At 38.7% G+C, this 19,998-nt stretch overlaps 1 protein-coding gene across 1 annotated transcript in view; it reads left to right on the top strand.

The window, feature by feature from the left end:
• Positions 1-19,998, top strand: part of LOC149228727 (protein GLUTELIN PRECURSOR ACCUMULATION 3-like) — a 332,287-nt gene that overhangs the window by 271,600 nt on the left and 40,689 nt on the right. The gene's annotated exons all lie outside the window — the stretch shown is intronic.

Below are 19,998 nucleotides of genomic sequence, written 5' to 3'. Positions count from 1 at the left end.
TGACTAAGTGGGAAGATTTCAAAACCCTCATTAAGTCGCTGTTTTAAACCATTGGGTATGTTGAGGACCAGTGGATCCGATGGCATTACTTCAGGCAAAAGTCGGGCCAAAGCGTGCAGGAGCACACCAGAAAATTTAGAAAGATGGCTATAATGTTGGGTATCTCTCCAAATAACCCAGATGTACTCCTCAAGTATTTGGGGGTCTGCACCGCTATCTACGTGAGCAAGTGATGTCGTTCAAGCCCAAATCGGTGGATGAGGCTTGTGTACAGACACAGTACCTGGAGAACATAGGCCTGAAGAGAGCGCAATCAAGTGGATTGAAGCAGAAGGAGGAACAAAAAACTTCTAAGGAGGGGAAGAAGAAGCAAAAAGGGGGAAAAGATAAGAAGACGACAACCACAACACACTAGCACAAAGATCCTAGCAACCGCTGTAACATCAATGGCCATACAAAGGAAAAATGTTGGAAGTTGCATCCAGAGCTAAACCCAAAGAACAAGAAGAAAGATAACAAGAAGAAGAATCTCATGGCCACTGATTCGAGCAACCAAGTTGAAAGCAACTCAGATGTGGATGAGAAGATCGCCTGTATGTTAGTACAGAAGGAGGTGAATTTGAGTAGCCTTGAACAACATGAAGAGAAAGAAATGACCAAACTCTTCCATATAAAGATATAGGTCAAGAAGACAAAGATTGATGCTCTATTTGACTCAGGATTGCATGAAAATCTCCTTGTAGCAGAGCTGGTCAAGAATTTCGGGCTGGAAGTTCATGATCATCCAAATGCATATACATAGGGATGGGTAAATAATGATGCAGAGTTGAAGATAACAAAAAAGTGTAAAGTTAGATTTGCTATCAGTATTGATTTTATTGATGAAGTAGACCTAGATGTGGTTCCCCTTAATGTATGTGGAGTCGTGTTTGGGAGTCCATACATGTATATGCGTGATGCAATATTCACAGGGAGAGCCAACCAATATTGGCTCGTCAAGGATGGAAAATCGTTCATCATCAACTCTCACAAAGGCAAATTGAAAATATGACTAGTAAGTGCCAACCAAGCCAAGGAATTGATCAGTTCCAGGAAGAATTATGTTTTATTGTTTTTGAGAGAGTCAGTCTGAAGCGGAGTCAATCAGAGGCAAGGCATCCCTGGAGGGGTGTACTAAGAAACAAAAACAACGATTGGAGGAGTTGTTACAAGCATACAAGGATGTGTTTTGAGAGCTTAAGGGTTACCGCCTAAGAGAGAAGTGGAGCATGAGATCCTACTATTGCTAGACTTCCCATTGCCAAATATTGGGTTGTACAGGCAGTTTTTATAGAAGCAGGTGAGGTGAAGAAACAATTGTAGAAACTACTGGAATAGGGTGTTATTTGATCGAGTATATCACCATGTGGGTCACCCATCATCATTGTGCCGAAGAAGAATGGGGCTCGGCAGATGTGTATAGATTATAGGGCACTGAACAAAATCACGCTCAAGAACAGATACCCCTTGCCCAGGATAGATGATTTGGTAGATCAGTTGCAACAAGCAAAGTACTTCACCAAGTTGGACTCGAAGTCTAGATATCACTAGGTTCGAGTCAAAGAAGAACATATATGGAAGACCACCTTCAAAACCAGGCGAGGTTTATATGAGTGGTTAGTCATGCCATTTGGCTTATGTAATGCATCGACTACATTTATGAGATTAATGAATGATGTACTAAGCCCTTTTATAGTTCATTTGTTATTGTATATTTAGATGATATATGGGTATATAGTGCCACCTGCGAGGAGCGTATGTCGTATTTGATGCAGGTGCTCGAAACATTGAAGAAGCACCAACTGCTAGCAAATCTCAGGAAGTGTGTGTTTGCGCAGCAGTCTTTGGTGCAAGGTTACTTGGGAGCGAAAGCAGGGAGCAGGAGCAAGGAGCGACATTTTCAAAAGCTACCGATTCGGGAGTGAATTTTTATATAATATATATTTTTATATATTTTGATGCATATATGTCAACAAAAGCATGTAGAATGATGAATTAGATATAAAAAGCATAAAAACATAGACTGAACCATATAACATCAATCAACTAGAAGTTATAATCTTCATCAACCACATCCACAAGTTAGTAACATACAACATATCGAGTCTCGTGATTCATCAATCTCAAATTTTCAAGCTTTCAAAATTTAATACATAACATTTATCATCATTGATCACCAAAATTATGTAAAAGTTCTAACATGAAATGAAATGTTATAAAATGAAATGAAATGAAACAAATTTCAACTTTCACGAAGCATCATATTCATAGTTCATTACCAATGAGTTATTGTTAATTTTAGTTAACAATGGTATGTTCTATGCTTTAGAGCAATTTACTTCAATTTTTCTTATTAGCCCAATATCAATTTCCATATTAGCAATCACATTAACATGATAGTAAATGCAGATAGAACATAAATAAAAAGCAGAAGACAAGCCAAGACAAGAGGACACAATATTTGGCGGATGCCAGGGAAAAATCCCAATGTGGGGAAACCCTTTGATCAAGTCTTCTTATTATTCTTCAAAGGTTCAACGGAGAGAGAAGAGTATAATATACAAAATTCACTTGCCCAAACACAGTCAAATCTGTGCAGTGAGTAGGATGCCCTAACCAAAAAGTCAACGCTCGTCAAATCAGCAAAAATCTTCCTCCCTATCATCTCGGTCAAACCCAGTCCACTCGGCCTCCAACAATAGTCCAAATTAGCCCAAAACAGTCCTAAAGAAATTAGTGCTAAGTGAACTATTCAAAAATCATGAGAAATTAGTCACTTTACGACTACCTCTCATGGAAATGGTCATACTTTGAATGACTTACTTAACGCAGTTGAATCCCAAAAATGATATCTAATATAATGCACTGCGAAAATCCCCCATACTTAAATTCAAAAAGAGCCAAGGGATCTCTACCTGAATGGTTCATGAGGCACAATACTTGCTAAGGTTTTGCAAATGGGGTAGCAAGCTAAGTGGGCTTGATTGTGGGGAAAAACTCCACAGTTAAGCGCGCTTGAGCCAGAGGAGTTCTGGGATGGGTGACCTCCTGGGAAGTCCTGGTTACCGGGTGCAAGCCTCGGAAGTGATGATTGATGCTATGTGATTCGTTCTCCACATTTCACTAGTTTCAATCCCACTTCTTCACCCCTGTGAGCATCACCCAATGCAATGAGTGCTAAGTGAACTATTCAAAAATCATGAGAAATTAGTCACTTTACGACTACCTCTCATGGAAATGGTCATACTTTGAATGACTTACTTAACGCAGTTGAATCCCAAAAATGATATCTAATATAATGCACTGCGAAAATCCCCCATACTTAAGTCCTAAAGAAATCGATCAACCTTGGTCAACACAATCAAACCTACGGTCAAACTTGTTGCGGTCAACACTGGTCAAACACCACAGAAAATCTCAGTTTCTGTGCCAAAGAATGCGGCCCACCCAAACAGAGATAATCCCACAAAAATCGCACTCAAACAACGTTAAACACTGCTTGATCAACACTAGTCAAACCTGCTGCTACTTGGTCAACGCAAAAATAAAAAAACTCTATTCAAACTTTCGCACGTCTGGAGGATAAGAAGGTTGCCTTGCAATTCGTACGACCCAATCAGATGAGGAGAGAGAGAGATATGTGCGAGATGATGAATGTCCAAATGAGGTAGATGCTCCTTCTATTTATATGCAACGTTGAGGGTGAAGAGACATGTCTTTTGGGCTTCTGAGCCTACATTAGACTGCTGGCTGACCTTGACAATTTATCCGTAGAAGAAATGAATTCATAATTCCATTTATACTTGTCAGAATGAAATGATCTTTCGATCAATCCTACACCTCTCAGAAAGAGGAATCCAACAAAAATATCATCTCCATCATATGAGCTGTCCAGTGGAGTTTGGCCCTAGTTGCCAAATTTTACACTCCCTCTCAACTAGGAAGAACTCCACTTGCCAAACCATCTGACAATTTTTACCATCCCTGTCATCTTTGCTCTGCTGAACTATGAAGAAATAATGAAGAATAAATTATCGAGACTGTATCATACCACTCTCCACTGACTCGAAGTTAGTCTCGATTGATCCCAAATCAATATCAAACATCCTAGCATAGGGAGTACGGTAGTACACGATGTGTCTATTAGTAGTATTATGGTCCCTTTCCTCATTTCCCTACTCATTTGCTAGATGAGATGTACTTCCCATGAGTCTCGGACTACATAGGTAGGATGTATCAGTAGGAGAAGGTGAACTACGCATCCTGCTCATATGCCATAGGAGAAGGTGAACCACTCATCTTATGCACATATCAACCATCATGGGGTATCACAGGGGAAGGTGAACCACTCACCGTGTACACAACGCACCACTAGGGGAAGGTGAAGCACTCACCCTATGGTCGCTCATTGCTCTAAGAAGTGCCCCAAGTTCCCCGGAGCTCCCAGAGCTCAATATCCAATGCAAACGGGACCCTCATAAGAGGGTCTCTCCAAGACTCCAAGTCGTTCACAGAAGGTTAAGAATTTGACCTTCCCTAGGGGCTTCATAAGAATATTTGCGACCTAATCATCAGTTCCAATGTTACACAGCCTTATTGCTTCCTGTTGTACCATATCCCGGATAAAGTGGTACTTGATATCAATATGCGTGGAGCGGTCCTGAAACACGGGATTCTCAGAAAGATGAATCCCACTTTGGTTGTCACAGAAAATCACGGTGGTATCCTGCGCATGTTCAAACAACTCACTAAAGAGCTTCCTCAACCAAACAACTTCACAGGAGGCCATACTAGCAGCAATATATTCGGCCTCGTCGGTGCTCAAAGCAGCCAATTTCTACTTCCGGATCATCCAGGATATCGAAGCAGAACCTAGAGAGAAGCGACATCCCAATGTGCTCTTACGATCCACCACACTGCCAACCCAGTAAACATCAGAATTACCATGGAGCCTCACATTCCCAGCAGTGTATTTGAGTCCATAGGTGATTGTGCCCCGAAGATATCTTAAGAGATTCTTGGCAGTAATCCAATGTATGTGATGAGGCTTGACCATAAACTGACTCAATGTATTCACTGCAAAGCATATGTCTGGACGAGAGTTCACCAAGAACATCAACACCCCCACGAGTTAATGATACTCAGAAGGATTTCCCAAATTGGGCCCAACATCCCTTTCGCGTAACTTCTTGAAGTTAAGTTCCATCGGGGTAGTCACGAACTTACAATCCACCATCCCAAATTTTTCAAGTAGCTTCACAATGTATTTTCCTTGGGAAAGGAAAATCTCACCTGGCTTTTGCCACACCTCCAACCCTAGGAAATAATGCATCAGTCATAGGTCCTTCATCTCGAATTCGGAAGCCAACTCCCTCTTGCATTGATGAATGAGAGGGTCTGCACCTGTCAGAAAGAGATCATCCACATAAAGTACTAAGATGAGAGGTCTGTCATTCTCAACCTTAAAGTAAAGGTTTGGATCAACTTCACTTCGTGTAAATCCCAGCTTAATCAGATAGTTGTCGATCCTCTCATACCAAGCTCGAGGAGCTTGCTTCAACCCGTAGAGGGTTTTCTTCAACCTGCATACATGTGTCTTACGATCTTCAACTTCGAACCCCTTGGGTTGTTCTACATAAACTTCTTCCTTAATTGAACCATGTAAGAAGGAAATTTTGACATCCATCTGGTGTAGCTTCTATCCTTGCGAGGCAGCAAGGGCTATAATTGAATGGATGGTGGTATATCGGGCAATTGGTGCAAATATCTCATCGTAGTCCACACCTTCCTTTTGAGAGAAGTCTCAAGCAACAAACTTGGCCTTGAACTTTTCAGGACTTCCATCAGCTCCATGGTTGATCTTGTAGAGCCATTTCGAGGTGACAACAGATTTGTCCTTGGGTTTAGGGACTGTTAATTTTTGGTAGCATCGGATGCGCTTTGTGTCTCAAATTGTGCAAGGAGGCTTAGACAAATGCATTTTCCAATATCGAGAAATTGTTTTGGGAAATTCCACCTGGAGACAGTTTTATTAAAATAGTTAATTATTTTTAATGGGACCCTAAGTCTAAACTTAGGGAAAAAAATAATTAAAGGGTATTAATATTAGTTGTGGGTGTAACTTCTAGAAGAAGACGAGGATCAAGCAGAAATGATCTTAGCCATTGATTAGCTTCTAATCTGGGCCGTTGAATGCCAATGAGGAGATTATTTAAGGAGGCTTGAGAGTCACTTGGAAAGACACACACAGAGTTCAGAAGTTCGATTTTTTGAAGCAGAGCAGAGGAGCTACTAGGAGAATTTCGATAGTGGGCTATTGTAGTGAGGGGCAGGGATAGTTGGGTTGGAGTATCTTCTCGAGGATCCAGAATACGCAGCAGAGAGACACTAGGAGGAGGCAGGGCAGACCTAGGAGGGGTTGATGTTGGGCCAGAGGGCCCACGTAGAGGTTGACGCTGAGCAAGGAGAGCTCATGCAGAAGCTGTGCAATCTTCAACACAGAAGTTCGAGTTTGTTGGGAGAGCTAACATTTTTGAGCTGGGAGGGTTGAAAACTGCTCCAGAGGGCAAACGTTTCCTAGTTGAGCTGACGCAGGGCCAACGCAGAGATAGTCAGGAACATTTGTAATCTCACTAAGTTTTTCTGCCAGTTTATTTCTTTGTAACTGGATTGCCAGAAGGGCATCCAGAGTTGTATTTAGAAACTAATACCTAATAATATAAAAGCCTCAGAGCTGTTGCACCGATTTTCCCGCATTGGGTTTTTCCAGGGACATTTGTCCAAAATAATGGTATTATTGTGTTGTATTTTCTTGCTTTCTCAGTCTCTCTGCATATAAATTAATTTATTGAAGTCTGCAGTGTATGTATTTCAATATTTTCTGTAGGAAACTGTAAATAACTTGTTCATGTAAATCTAACTAGGAGGAGAAATATCATCAGTTGCTGCAGTAGGGTTTCCGGTTTAGGAATTTTCAGAGGGACTACATCCCAGACATCATTCTTCATAATCGACTCATACTCTTTGTTCATAGCATCCTTCCAAACTTGGTGCTTCACAACTTCTTCGAATGTGCAAGGCCCAGTTTGAACAATGGTGCTCATGGGAGCTAAGTACCCCTGGTACCTATTCGTCTTCTTACTTTAACGAAATGTCCCCCTTGGTGCAATATGTCTCTCGACATCTTCGAGAGTTTCCCTAAGCCATGAGGGCCTCCTTTTTGAGGAGGAGGGCCCATGAGGAGGTGGGTCAATGGGATCCATTGGTCGTTCAACATCAGGCATCGACTCATCCTGCGGTTCTCCCTGTTTTTCTGTATCTTCTTCTTTGTCTTTCCTTGGAATAGGAAGGTTACTAATCTTCCCAAGGGAAACATCTTCATTGATGGTGACATCATGACTTATCTCCACTTCTCCTTGACCAGGCACATAGATTCTATATGCCATAGAAGTTTCATTGTAGCCCGCAAATGTTCCTTTCTTCCCAGATGCATCCAATTTGCTTCTCTTTTCTTTCGGCACATCAAAGTACACGGGGCTACCAAAAATTCTGAAGTGAGAAACATCATGTTTCTTACGGGTGAAAACTTCTTTGGGTGTTTTGAAGTCCAATGCTTGATGAGGGCATCTATTTTGAACATACACGGCAATGTTGGCAACTTCTTCCCATAGGAACTTCAAAAGGCTTTGATCATGAACCCTGGCATGAGTGGCTTCTATAATGGAACGATTCTTCCTTTCAGCTACTCCATTTTGCTCGAGAGTATATGCGGTATTAGTCTCCCTCTTAATGCTAACTTCTCTATAATAGTCATTGAACTCATTTGATTCATATTCGGTTCCATTATCGGTCCTCAATATTTTGATCTTCTTCCCTGTTTGATTTTCGATCAACGCTTTGAAATAACGGAACCATGTGAACACTTCGTCCTTCTTCTTCAAGAAATAAATCCAAGTTTTGTGAGAGAAGTCATCCACAAAGATAGCATAATATAAATATCCTCCCAAAGATGTCACGGGTAACATACCAGATAGATCAGAATGAACCAATTGCAAAATGTCGGTAGTCTTGCTATCACTTGAGGGGAATGGTTCCCTTGTATGTTTTCCTTCAGCACATCCCTGACAAACACGTTCATGATCTACTTTAAATTCGAGCATCCCTGTCACCATCTTCCTCACATCGGGTAGAACCTTATAATGTAGATGAGCAAACCTTCGGTGCCATAATTCAGATTGAAGAGATGTGTCGCAAGACATAGCTACTAATGGGCTTCCTCCAACTTGATATAGGCTATCAACCTTGAATCCAAGAGTAAATGCTTCTTTGAAATTTCGTTTCCAAACACGTACCTTTCCATTGATGAATGCCACCTTGAATCCTTTGTCTTTCATTGCCGAGATAGATACCAGGTTCTTCTTTAGATCGGGTACATATAGTACTTCTTGTAGATGAATGGTGTTACCTTGATTCAATTGAAGAGTAAAATTCCCAATTCCTTTCTTGGGATAGGTGGCATTGTCTCCGAGAATGATCTCCAAATTTGTATCCTTTTCTATCAGATTTGAAAGAGCTTCCTTATACCCAGTAAAGTGCCTTGAGGCACCACTATTAATCAACCAATTTCCCACGGTATTCGATGGAGAGGTAGTAGAGAGAGTAGATATAAGATAAAATTATTTTTGCTTGTTATCTACAACATTAAATTGATCATACCTGGAGTTTCTTGATCTTTTGGGAGGTCGACCATTTCCATGTTGAGTAGCGGGAGCATTCCTTTTCCTTTGTTGTTGAATCTTCCATTCCTATGATTGTTGTTGCCCCTAAAATTGTTGTGGTTGTTGTTGTCATCATCCCAAGTTGTATCCCTTCTATTAGGACACTCGCTAGCATAGTGGCCAAATTTGTTACAAATGAAGCATCTTCCCTTCCTTCCATCTTTGAATCCTAGTCTTCATTGACATTGCTTTTTTGAACCTGCATTGTTCTTCTTTTTAGCATGAGCAGAGAATGCAGTAGGTTCATTCCTATTTGAAGGCATGTCTCTCTCCATCATCCTGTCATTGTTGAGGATAGTAGTGTTGAACACATGCCATTCACGAAGGAGATCTCCAAGGGAAATGAGAGTGAGCTCCCTATCAGCAATAACTTCTCCAATTGAAAGTATATTAGTTTTGATCTCGATAATCGTCATGAAGTAGGATTGGATATCTTCACCTCTTCCCTTCTTTATGTCTTTCAACTTGTTTTTGAGAAAGAGGACTTGGTTTGCATTGCTAACTTTGAACATGCCAACCAACCTGTGATACATCTCCTTAGATGTGTTCAAGTCAGAGATGTATGCAACCAAATGCTTGTTAATATAATCGTTGATGATCTTCTTAGCTTTGACTTCACCTTTTTTGTACTTTGTCTTAGCGGTAGCCGGTGCATTTGAAGGAGGTTCAATAATCTTTCTGTGCACATAGTCCATAACATCCTGCTCTTCCAAAGTCAAATCAAGAGACATCTTCCATGCATGATAATCAGACTTGTCATTGAGCTTGTCATTAGGTTTGAAGTAAGATGCGAACGCCATTGAATCTTGTCCTTGTCCAACAAGTCTCAGTGAGTGCTCTTTTCACTCTTGCTTGGGATTTGTCTTCACCTCAGCTCCGATACCGTGTTAATTTTAGACAACAATGGTATGTTTTATGCTTTAGAACAATTTACTTCAATTTTTCCTATTAGCCCAATATCAATTTCCAGATTAGCAATCACATTAACATGATAGTAAATGCAGATAGAACATAAATAAAAAGCAGAAGACAAGCCAAGAGAAGAGGACACAATATTTGGCAGATACCAAGGAAAAACCCTAATATGGGGAAACCCTTTGATCAAGTCTTCTTATTATTCTTCAAATGTTCAAAAGAGAGAGAGAGTACAATATACAAAATTCACTTGTCCAAACACAATCAAATCTGTCCAGACAAACTGCTGTCAACAGGATGCCCTCACCAGAAAGTCAACGCTAGTCAAATTAGCAGAAATCTTCCTCCATACAGCTTGGTCAAATCTAGTCAACTCGGCCTCCAACAATAGTCCAATCAGCCCAAAATGGTCTTGAAGAAATCGATCAAACTTGGTCAACGCACAGTCAACCCTGCAATCAAACTTGTTGCAGTCAATGCTAGTCAAACAACACAAAAAATCTCGGTTTCTGTGCCAAAGAATGCGGCCTGCTCAAATAGAGATAATCCCACAAACAAGGTCAAACATTGCCCGGTCAACGTTTGTCAAACTTGCTACAACTTGGTCAACACAAAATCCAGAAAACCCTAGTCAAACTTTTGCATGTGTGGAGGAGAAGAAGGCTGCCCTGCAATTTGTATGACCCAATCAGATGAGGAGAGAGAGAGATATGTGTGAGATGATGAATGTCCAAATGAGGTAGATGCTCCCTCTATTTATATGCAATGTTGAGGGTGAAGAGACATGTCTTTTTGGCTTCTAAGCCTACATTAGATTGCTGACCGACCTTGACAATTTGTCCATAGAAGAAATAAATTCATAATTCCATTTATACTTGTCATAATGAGATGATCTTTTGATCAATTGTACACCTTTCGGAGAAAGGAATCCAACAAAAATATCATCTCCATCATATGAGGCGTCAAAGGTAGAGTTTGACTCTAGTTGCCAAATTTAATAGTGATAATTGCCAACTTCGAACTTCAAATGTAAATTGTCATATATTGGTCAGTGTGGAAAAAGTCTGCAAAAAATCCTAATTTAATTCTAAAAATGCGATTTTTTAAACTAAATGATTTAATCCCCCGACTTTTTGGCGACTTTTTGAGAAAGGAAAAAATCGTGATTTAACTGTTATACTCCCGATTTAATCGGGAGTCGACCCAAAAAGTTTGCCTCCCTCCCAGGTCGCGGATAAAGAGGCCAGAAAGGCGAAAATGATATAATTTTCTCCTGTTTAATCTTAACGCAGAGAGTGGAATCTTTCAAACATAGCCCTAGAAATTTGGTGATAACATTGTGCTGTGTGCAATTTGTTTTGTTGTTGAATCTTAATTTCGAGCATTATAGTTGGTTGGTGTTACTGAGAAAATTAATTGCTTGGTTGCTATATTCTGTTGAATGTTGAAACATATACGGCTATTATTGGTTTGCTCTTGCTGGATGTTATGTCTGCAAAACAATAGGGATCTATATGAGACGTGCAAAAAAATACAGAGAAGAGACATTAGCCAAAGGCTAAGCTGTCAGAAGGCTGCTATAAGAAACTGAGAAGACTATGAAAAATAAGTGCATACCTACCTCGACGAGCATGATCGTGAGACATAAGAGAAAGAGGACAAGGAGTATCCAGACTAGCAAGCAAGGAAGTGTAAATAGTTGATGAACATTCCCAAGAATCAACACTGTTATGATCATATTTTTTGTGGATAATGTTGAAAAACATTGGGTGATAAAATGCACTTAGAATGCAGACTACAAGAGTGTAACATCCATTTAGTGATCGAATTCACATGTAAAGAATGACATTGTAGTCAAACACTGAAAACACCTCTAAACTATGACTTCAACTCTAGATGTTAAAAAAAATAAAAAAAAATGAATAATTTGTGTTTTTTTAATTTTGCCAACTTTTTGCCGACTTTTTCAAAAAACTCCCGACTTTAACGAGTTTTTCAACTTGTGGACCCTTGCCGAATTAATCCCGACTTCGACTTTTTCCACATTGATATTGGTTACAAAAGATATCAAAATAAATATGAAAGAGTCAATAGTTATAAACACTACTAGAAACTAGAAAAGACAATTAAATCTATTATCTATTGCTAATGCATGGGCCTCTTCCGCCACGAAAAATGTCTAATTTTTGAGTCTTTTGGAAAATCAGGATCTTTGTCATCAATATCACCGTCTAAGAATTAATATCCAGAGGTATCTTTGTCATTACCTCTGGATCTGTATAGGGATGTTTTTCATTAATATCACCCTCTAAGCATTAACATATGATAGAAAAAACATAGTGTGTCAAGTCAAGATTTTGTTTGAGTGATGAGTACATTTTTAGTAGGGTCATGATAGAGGAGTTCGACAACAAATGCCACTAACATCAAGAGTTATGTCATTAATATCACTTTATAAGCATTTAATATCCAGAGGTATCTTTGTCATTACCTCTGGATCTGTATAGGGATCTTTGTCATTAATATCACCCTCTAAGCATTAACACAAGATAGAAAAAACATAGCATGTCAAGTCAAGATTTTGTTTGAGTGATGGGCACATTTTTAGTAGGGTCATGATAGAGGAGTTCGGCAACCAATGTCACTAACATCAGGCTACATAGAGGTATTGGTGTTCTTGATCAAATACGAGTTCCATACCGTAATACATGACAAAATCCAATGGAAACATTGCAATCCCCCCAATCTTGAAATCCTGAAAAATTGATAAGTCTGCTGGATTTTGAATGAGATCTAAAATTCTACTTTCTCCATATGAAATCCAATGAGGTCGGAACCACTCTCAAACATCCTGAGTCATTTCATGGTAATGTTAAAAATTTAAGTAAAAGGATGAAAATGAAGATTAAGGAGAATGCTACTTCTAATTTAAGAATTTAACATTACCATGAATCACATATCAATACTAGGGCCATAGGCTTGATCATTAGGCTGCCCCACTAAAAAATTATTGTTTCTTTGAAAAAAATTGCATTTGGATTGTTTTTGCAAAAAAGGCTAGGGAGCAAAAAATTTGCTCTCAAAATTCGCTCCCTGCAAGAGCGATTTTTGGAGTGCTCTTCGGGAACGGGTTCGAAGGGGGGTAGTCGCTCCCCCACAACCTTGCTTTGTTATATCTGGGGTATGTGATTGGTGGAGGAGAACTGAAGATATATCCTTCCAAGATGAAGGCCACATGAAATGGCCAGTGCCTGCTAATGTTTCTGAAGTCAGGAGTTTCATTGGGGCAACATAGTACCTGAGGAAGTTCATAGCCTCATTTTCAGCAGTAGCAGCACTGCTCCATGCCATAACAGCAAGTGGCAAGAGTTTCCAGTGGGGAAAAGGTCAGCAAAGGGCTTTCGAAGAGCTAAAGAAGAAGAACAACCAAGCACCAGTTCTGGCATTACCAATCTTGCAGCGACATTTTGAAGTGGAGACAGCTGCAAGTGGGTATGCTATGGGAGTTGTCTTGATGCAGGGAGGAAGGCCTGTATGTTACGATTTTGAAGTATTTCATGGGGCAGTCCTTAACTACCCTACCTACGGCAAGGAGCTTTATCCCATGGTGCAAGCTGTGAAGAAGTGTAAGCACTATCTGATGGGAAAGGAGACAATAATCACTATAGATCACCAGCTGTTACAGTGCTTGCAGGCCCAAAGTAAGCTACAATAGACCAGACATTACAAGTGGATGGGATTTTTACAACAGATTCATTTGGTGATCAAATATAAGATGGTCAACACAAACAAGCTGGCCGACACGCTTTCAAGGCCACCCGCATCAAAGATTACAACTTTGGAGACTCTTATGCACATGGAGCCATTCACCCATGGTGCATACAAAGAGCCATATTCAGAGGATGAGGACTTCTGTTATGAATAAATATTCATAATTAAATATTAATTAAATAAAAATATTAAATTCATAAATATTAATGATTAATGAAATTGTTAAATTAATTGCCCATAATTATGAAAGGCACATATGTCAAAGGACATGATCTTTAGTCCTTATGGTTAATCATTGCCTATAAAGGTGAAATGTCAAAGAAATTGTAAATCATCATCTGGGTATTGAATAATAAAATATATTATTTGTGCACATAAATGTGTCTCCAATTGGAAATTCCCAGTGAACAAAGATTCTCTTGTTCCAGTGGTATCAGAGCCTTCAATCCCCTCGCTTTCAAACTCCACCACGTTTGTCCTGCATTGTTGTTTCAAATTCGTGCTTTCCATCCACCACGTTTCCGACTGACAACAACCGCTCCACTGACACCGTTGCTCTTGCCAACCTCCATCTCATTCGATGTTCCAACACCCGACTGTATCTATCTGCTGACTTGTTTGCCCATCCCGTCGCTTCCCTTGTCTCTGCATCCCATGACGTTCACTTTCGTTGTCCATCTTGATTGTTCAGTGTCGTTCTTCTCGTGAGTCATTATCCCTTGCCCCCAGTCGAAAGTCGCGTCGAGCCACTGATTCAACTTTTCGGTCGACTTTAGTGTTGTGTTTCGTGTTTTTAATTAACTTACGCATATAATATACCTTATATTAAAAGCAAGGCTATATATATAAGTTTTCGTATAGGTTAATTATATAATTAATTAAAATATAAAAATTAATTATATAGTTATTCAATAATAGAAATAATATTATTGTCAATTTAATATAAAAAAATTAAAAATAAAAATAGAAAAAGGTATTTAGATTAAAAAAGATGGTTCCACTAAGAAAAAAATGAACAACATGGGGAGTAATAATGACGACGCAAATTCAATAAAATTTCAAGAGGAACTCGATAGATTGTCCCAACGCCTTAATAATGTCGAAAAGAAGCAGGAAGAATTTGGAAAGTTCCAAGATAGGATAATTATTACTCAAGACAAAATGGCAAATGATATAAAAATATAGAGAACGTTGAGAGAATGCTGATCCAGTTAATGGGATGAGTCATTCGACCTTTTAATCCCTTAATCACGCAAGAATCATCACAAAGCCCCAAGACTCCAGAAGGCGAAGTTTTTCCAAATCATGAATTTCTACCAATGCACGAAATCCCATAAATGTCGCATATACAGTTCCAAGGAAGTCAATACTATACAAAGTTTCCCGAAAGAGACTACCAAAGAATTAAAAGGGAATTACCTAAGTACGATAGTAAGGACCATAGGGGCACCATTGTGTGGGTAAATAAAATGGAGGCTATTTTCGAAGCAAACCCGCAAATAGGCGAGCGAGAAAAGATCATGACCTTATCCAACAACCTGGAAGCTAAAGCATATGATTGGTTCCTATGGTGGTCTTATAAATGGGAGGCTCGTTCATGGGTTTGGAAAATTTTTGTGGATGCCTTGCTAAAAAGGTTCCATGACGAAGAAGAAGACGATGTCTATGAAAAATTTGTTCATCTCAAACAAAAAGGGTCTATAAGCAAATACACCCATGAGTGGGAAGTATTAGCTGTAAGACAAAGGGGATTTTCTTACGAAGAGCTGCTAAAAATGTACAGATGTGAGCTTAAAGAGTATATCCAAGCAGAATTAAAACTGTATAAATCCAAAACCATTGAAGAGGCTAGACATGCAATAATAATTATTGAGCGAAAATATAAATTCCATAAAAAACCATATGCTAGTAATGAAAAAACAAGCAACTACTGAAAAGGAAAGTCCAGTAAATCTTCTTCAGAAAACATTGGTAAGTACATTCCACCCCCGTTGCAAGGAGGAAAACAACGGTCAAATTTTGAAAAGAAAAAGGATGGCAAATGTTGGACATGCAGAGACAAATACTCTCCAGGACACAAATGCACTACACAAAAACTCTACAACTGTGGAGTAGAACAAGAAGGTGAATCTTCAGCTAGTAACTTTGACGAAGAAACTAACAAAGAAAACATGACCCCTAATCCAAATCCAGACGAAGGAAAAATGCCAAGAATTTCACTGGCAGCCATCACAGGGATAGCCCAACCACAAACATTAAAGTTAAAGGGTCATATTAAGAAACAAAATGTTATTGTGTTAATAGATTTACAGAGCACACAATTTTATAGATGTCAATGTCGCAAAAAGGCTGAGAATTTTTGCTTAGTAGATTTAAAGGTTATGGTGGCAGATGGGAAAATGATAGATGGAGTAGGGACGTGCCATAAAGTCAAAAAGCAACTAAACGACTACGAAATGGAGTCTAGTTTTTATACAATTCCCTTGAGAGCTATAAATGTCGTCAACGTACTCTGCAAATCAATAAAAAAAAAATCATTAAGTTCAAAATGGATGGAATAGAGTAGAAGTTGTTCGAATTCCAAGCCCCTCCTACCCAAATCATTTTTGCTCAGCAAATGAAGAAGCTTATTCACAAAGGAGCATTGGTATTCTTTGCACAATGCCAACAGTTAAAATTGTTATCTATGGAAGGGACTCACCAAGAACTAGAAGTTACATCCCTAATTCAAAAATATGACAAAGTATTTCAGGAATTACCCATGAAGTTACCTCTCGAAAGGAAAATCGAACATATCATTGAAGTCAAACCAGATGCAACACCAGTTAATGTCAAACCATATCTATACCCCCATAATGATAAAACAGAAATAGAAACGCTGATATAATATTTGTTAAAGTGTGGAGTCATTACGAAAAGCAGAAGTCCATATGCGGCTCCAATAGTGTTGGTTCGAAAGAAAGATGGGTCTTTCTGATTATGTATAGATTATCGAGGACTAAACAAGATTACTATTAAACACAAATTTCCCATTCCATTTATTGATGAGATGCTGGATGAACTCCATGGCGCATAATATTTTTCGAAATTAGATCTGAGTTTAAGCTGTTATCAAATCCAATCCGAGTAACACTAGAAGGCATCGAAAAGATTGCGTTTAGAACTCATGAAGGGCATTATGATTTTAAGATAATGCCATTTGGTCTGACAAATGCACCAACCACCTTTCAGGCAATCATGAATGAGCTCTTCTGCCCATACTTGCAAAAGTTCGTATTGGTTTTCTTTGATGATATCCTCACCTACAACAAAACATGGAAGGAGCACCTTAAGCATCTAGAAGAAGTACTTTCCGTATTGGAGAAGAATCAATTTTATGCAAAATTACCAAAGTGTACCTTTGGATAGAAAGAAGTCGAATATCTGGGTCACATCATATCCAAGGAAGAAGTCAAGTTGACCCCAGCAAGATTAAGGCAATTAAAGAATGGCCAAGACCCAAGAACATCTCAAAACTGAGAGGACTTCTAGGGTTAACCATATATTACAGAAGATTCATAAAGAATTACGCACATTTGACTGTGCCACTGACAAACTTGTTAAAAAAGAACACTTTCCAATGGAATAACCAAGAAAATGAATGCTTCGAGAATCTAAAAAAGGTAATTTCAACCACATCGGTATTGGCTACTCCAAATTTCTCCAAACCATTCGTAGTCGAATGCGATGCTTTAGGGTTTGGAATTGGAGCAGTATTAATGCAAGACAACCATCCTATAGACTTCGAAAGCAGGAAGCTTAACAAATCAACTTACAAAGGAGATGCTTGCCATCGAAGTAAGTTCTCAATTCGAACCGACCACAACAGTCATCAATTCCTACTTCAACAAAAAACATTATCAATAGAACAATAAAAATGGATGGAGAAGCTTTCTGCATTCGGCTTGGAAATATTGCACAAAAAGGGAAAGGAAAATGTCGTCGCTGATGCACTCTCATGGAAAGATGATGACAACACAACATGCACTGCCTTGGTAGTTGTTCCTGATTGGTTTGACGAAATATGAGCTGAGCATGCCAAAGATTTGGACTGCTGTTCTATGATTGAAAATATCAGTCAATATGCCAACTTTGAATCTAAAAAGGACATATTGTGGTACAAAGGTAGAATTTATCTATCTCCATCATCCACATTTAGAATGAAATTTCTAAAAGAATCTCACAGTTCTCTTGCAGTCGGACATGTTGGATTCTTCAAAACCTACTACAAATTCGATAATCATTCTATTGGAAAGGTATGGGTAAGGAAATCCAAAAGTACGTTGCTGAATCTGATATTTGTCAAAGAAATAAAACTAAAAATATCCCAACTCCTAGGTTACTACATTCGTTACATATTCAAAAAAAATGGGAATAAATTTTGATGGATTTCATTGATGGACTACCTATGTCAAAGGGTAAGAACGAAATATTTGTCGTAGTAGATAGACTCACCAAATATGCCCAGTTCATGGCAATGAGAAAAACTGACACAACCAAGCAAGTTGTAGAGGCTTTTTGTAAAACATTTACAAACTACATGGTTTTCCCAAGGTTATTGTCAGTGATAGAGATGCAAAATTTAAAGGAAATTTTTGGAAGGATTTCTACCACCAAACAGGAATTCAACATGAGTCCGGCTTATCATCCCCAAACAGATGGTCAAATTGAAGTTATAAATAAATGTTTGGAAACATATCTTCGTTGTTTTGTCACCGACAAACAAAACAAATGGTCTCAGTGGCTACACCTAGTAGAATGGTGGTACAATACCACCTATCATACTTCAACCAAAATGACTCCCTTCCAAGCCCTATATGGCTATGAACCACCCAAGTGGAAGGATTTTGCGTTACACAATTCCAAGGTTCAAGCAGTAAAGAACCACTTAGAGGAAAACCAAAGAATTATTAACTTGTTAAAAGAAAATTTAACAATGGCATGCAATAGAATGAAGCAACAAGCCGACCAACACTGCACAGAAAGAGAATTCGAAGAAGGAGATTGGGTTTTCGTCAGACTTCAACCCTATAAGAAGTTATCATTAAAACAACAAGGGAAAAATAAGTTAGCTCCTAAGTATTATGGGCCATACCAAATAATCAAAAAAATAAGTAGCATAGCTTATGGATTGAAGCTACCAGACAATTGTCGAATCCACAACACATTTCATGTATTAAGTCTCAAAAAAGTACTGGGACAAAATCAAACAGCTCAAATGAAGATACCTGAGACCGACGAAGAAGGAAGGATCATATTAGAACCTAAGGGCATACTCGCTACCAGAGAGAAAGTACTACGATCCAAGACTATTAAAGAATACCTTATCAAATGGAAGAGAATACCAGAAGAAGATTCATCATGGGAGACAAAACGTTTTTGTCAACAACACCCAACATTACCTATGCTTTGAGGAAAAAGCATTTTAAGGGAGAGGCAATGTTATGAATAAATATTCATAATTAAATATTAATTAAATAAAAATATTAAATTCATAAATATTAATAATTAATAAATTTGTTAAATTAATTTCCCATTAATTATGAAAGGGCACATATGTCAAAGGACATGATCTTTAGTCCTTGTGGCTAGTCAACGCCTATAAAGGTAAACCGCCCAAGGAATTGTAAATCATCATCTGAGTATTGAATAATAAAATATATTATTTGTGCACATAAATGTGTCTGCGATTGGAAATTCCCAGTGAACAAGGATTTTCTTGTTCCAACTTCAAGGAGGTGTATCAGTAGTTGTAGAGTCAGAGTCATGTGCATGATGGCTGTTAGCGCTCGAATCTGCCTCAGGCTGAGGAAGGCAAAACTCGAGGCAACATCATACCACGCTCAGCCTCGTAGCTAGCCCTATGAGGACAGGAGAGGGCTCTCTCCGGGTCTATCTCGGCAAAAAGTTTTCAAAGGGGCTGAGATGACCAATAAGGAATACTGATTTTAGGCTAGTAAATTGATAGGAAAAGGGGTTTTAATGGATGATGGGGTTTTCTGGGCTGCATGGGGCAAAGAAACAGCTTGAAACAGAGAAATATAATCAAAAACACAGATTATCTCCTGAGGCAAGGTAGGCAAGAAATTTTAACATCAAATTGAGATTAAATGTAACGGCAAGACTGCTGAGGAGTTGACAAGGGCATAGAAGATGAATCCTTGTCAAACAGAAGAAAACATTAAATATGAACAAACTTAAAGGCAGAGCATACAAATTATGAATTCTACCTTAACACTTCATTTGTTCAATTGGAAACGATCATGAAATGAAATGAACACATAACAGGCTACATATGAAACAAAGGATGACACAAATGTTAAATTTCATACCACAGGAATCTCAGGGGTCAGAGCTGCATTTTCTATTAAAATCTCTGTCAAAACTGTACAATAGAAGCTCTGTTTTTTTCCACCAGCTCTCAGAATTCTCCCTCTCTCTCTCTTACAAAATGATT

This window comes from Pinus tabuliformis, chromosome J (genome assembly GCF_031772625.1).
Source record: "Pinus tabuliformis cultivar Carrire ecotype Pingquan chromosome J, CPIR1, whole genome shotgun sequence".
Taxonomy (NCBI): domain Eukaryota; kingdom Viridiplantae; phylum Streptophyta; class Pinopsida; order Pinales; family Pinaceae; genus Pinus; species Pinus tabuliformis.
The sequence above is the reverse complement of the archived record's forward strand: the minus strand, read 5'-3'. Positions and strand labels throughout refer to the sequence as shown.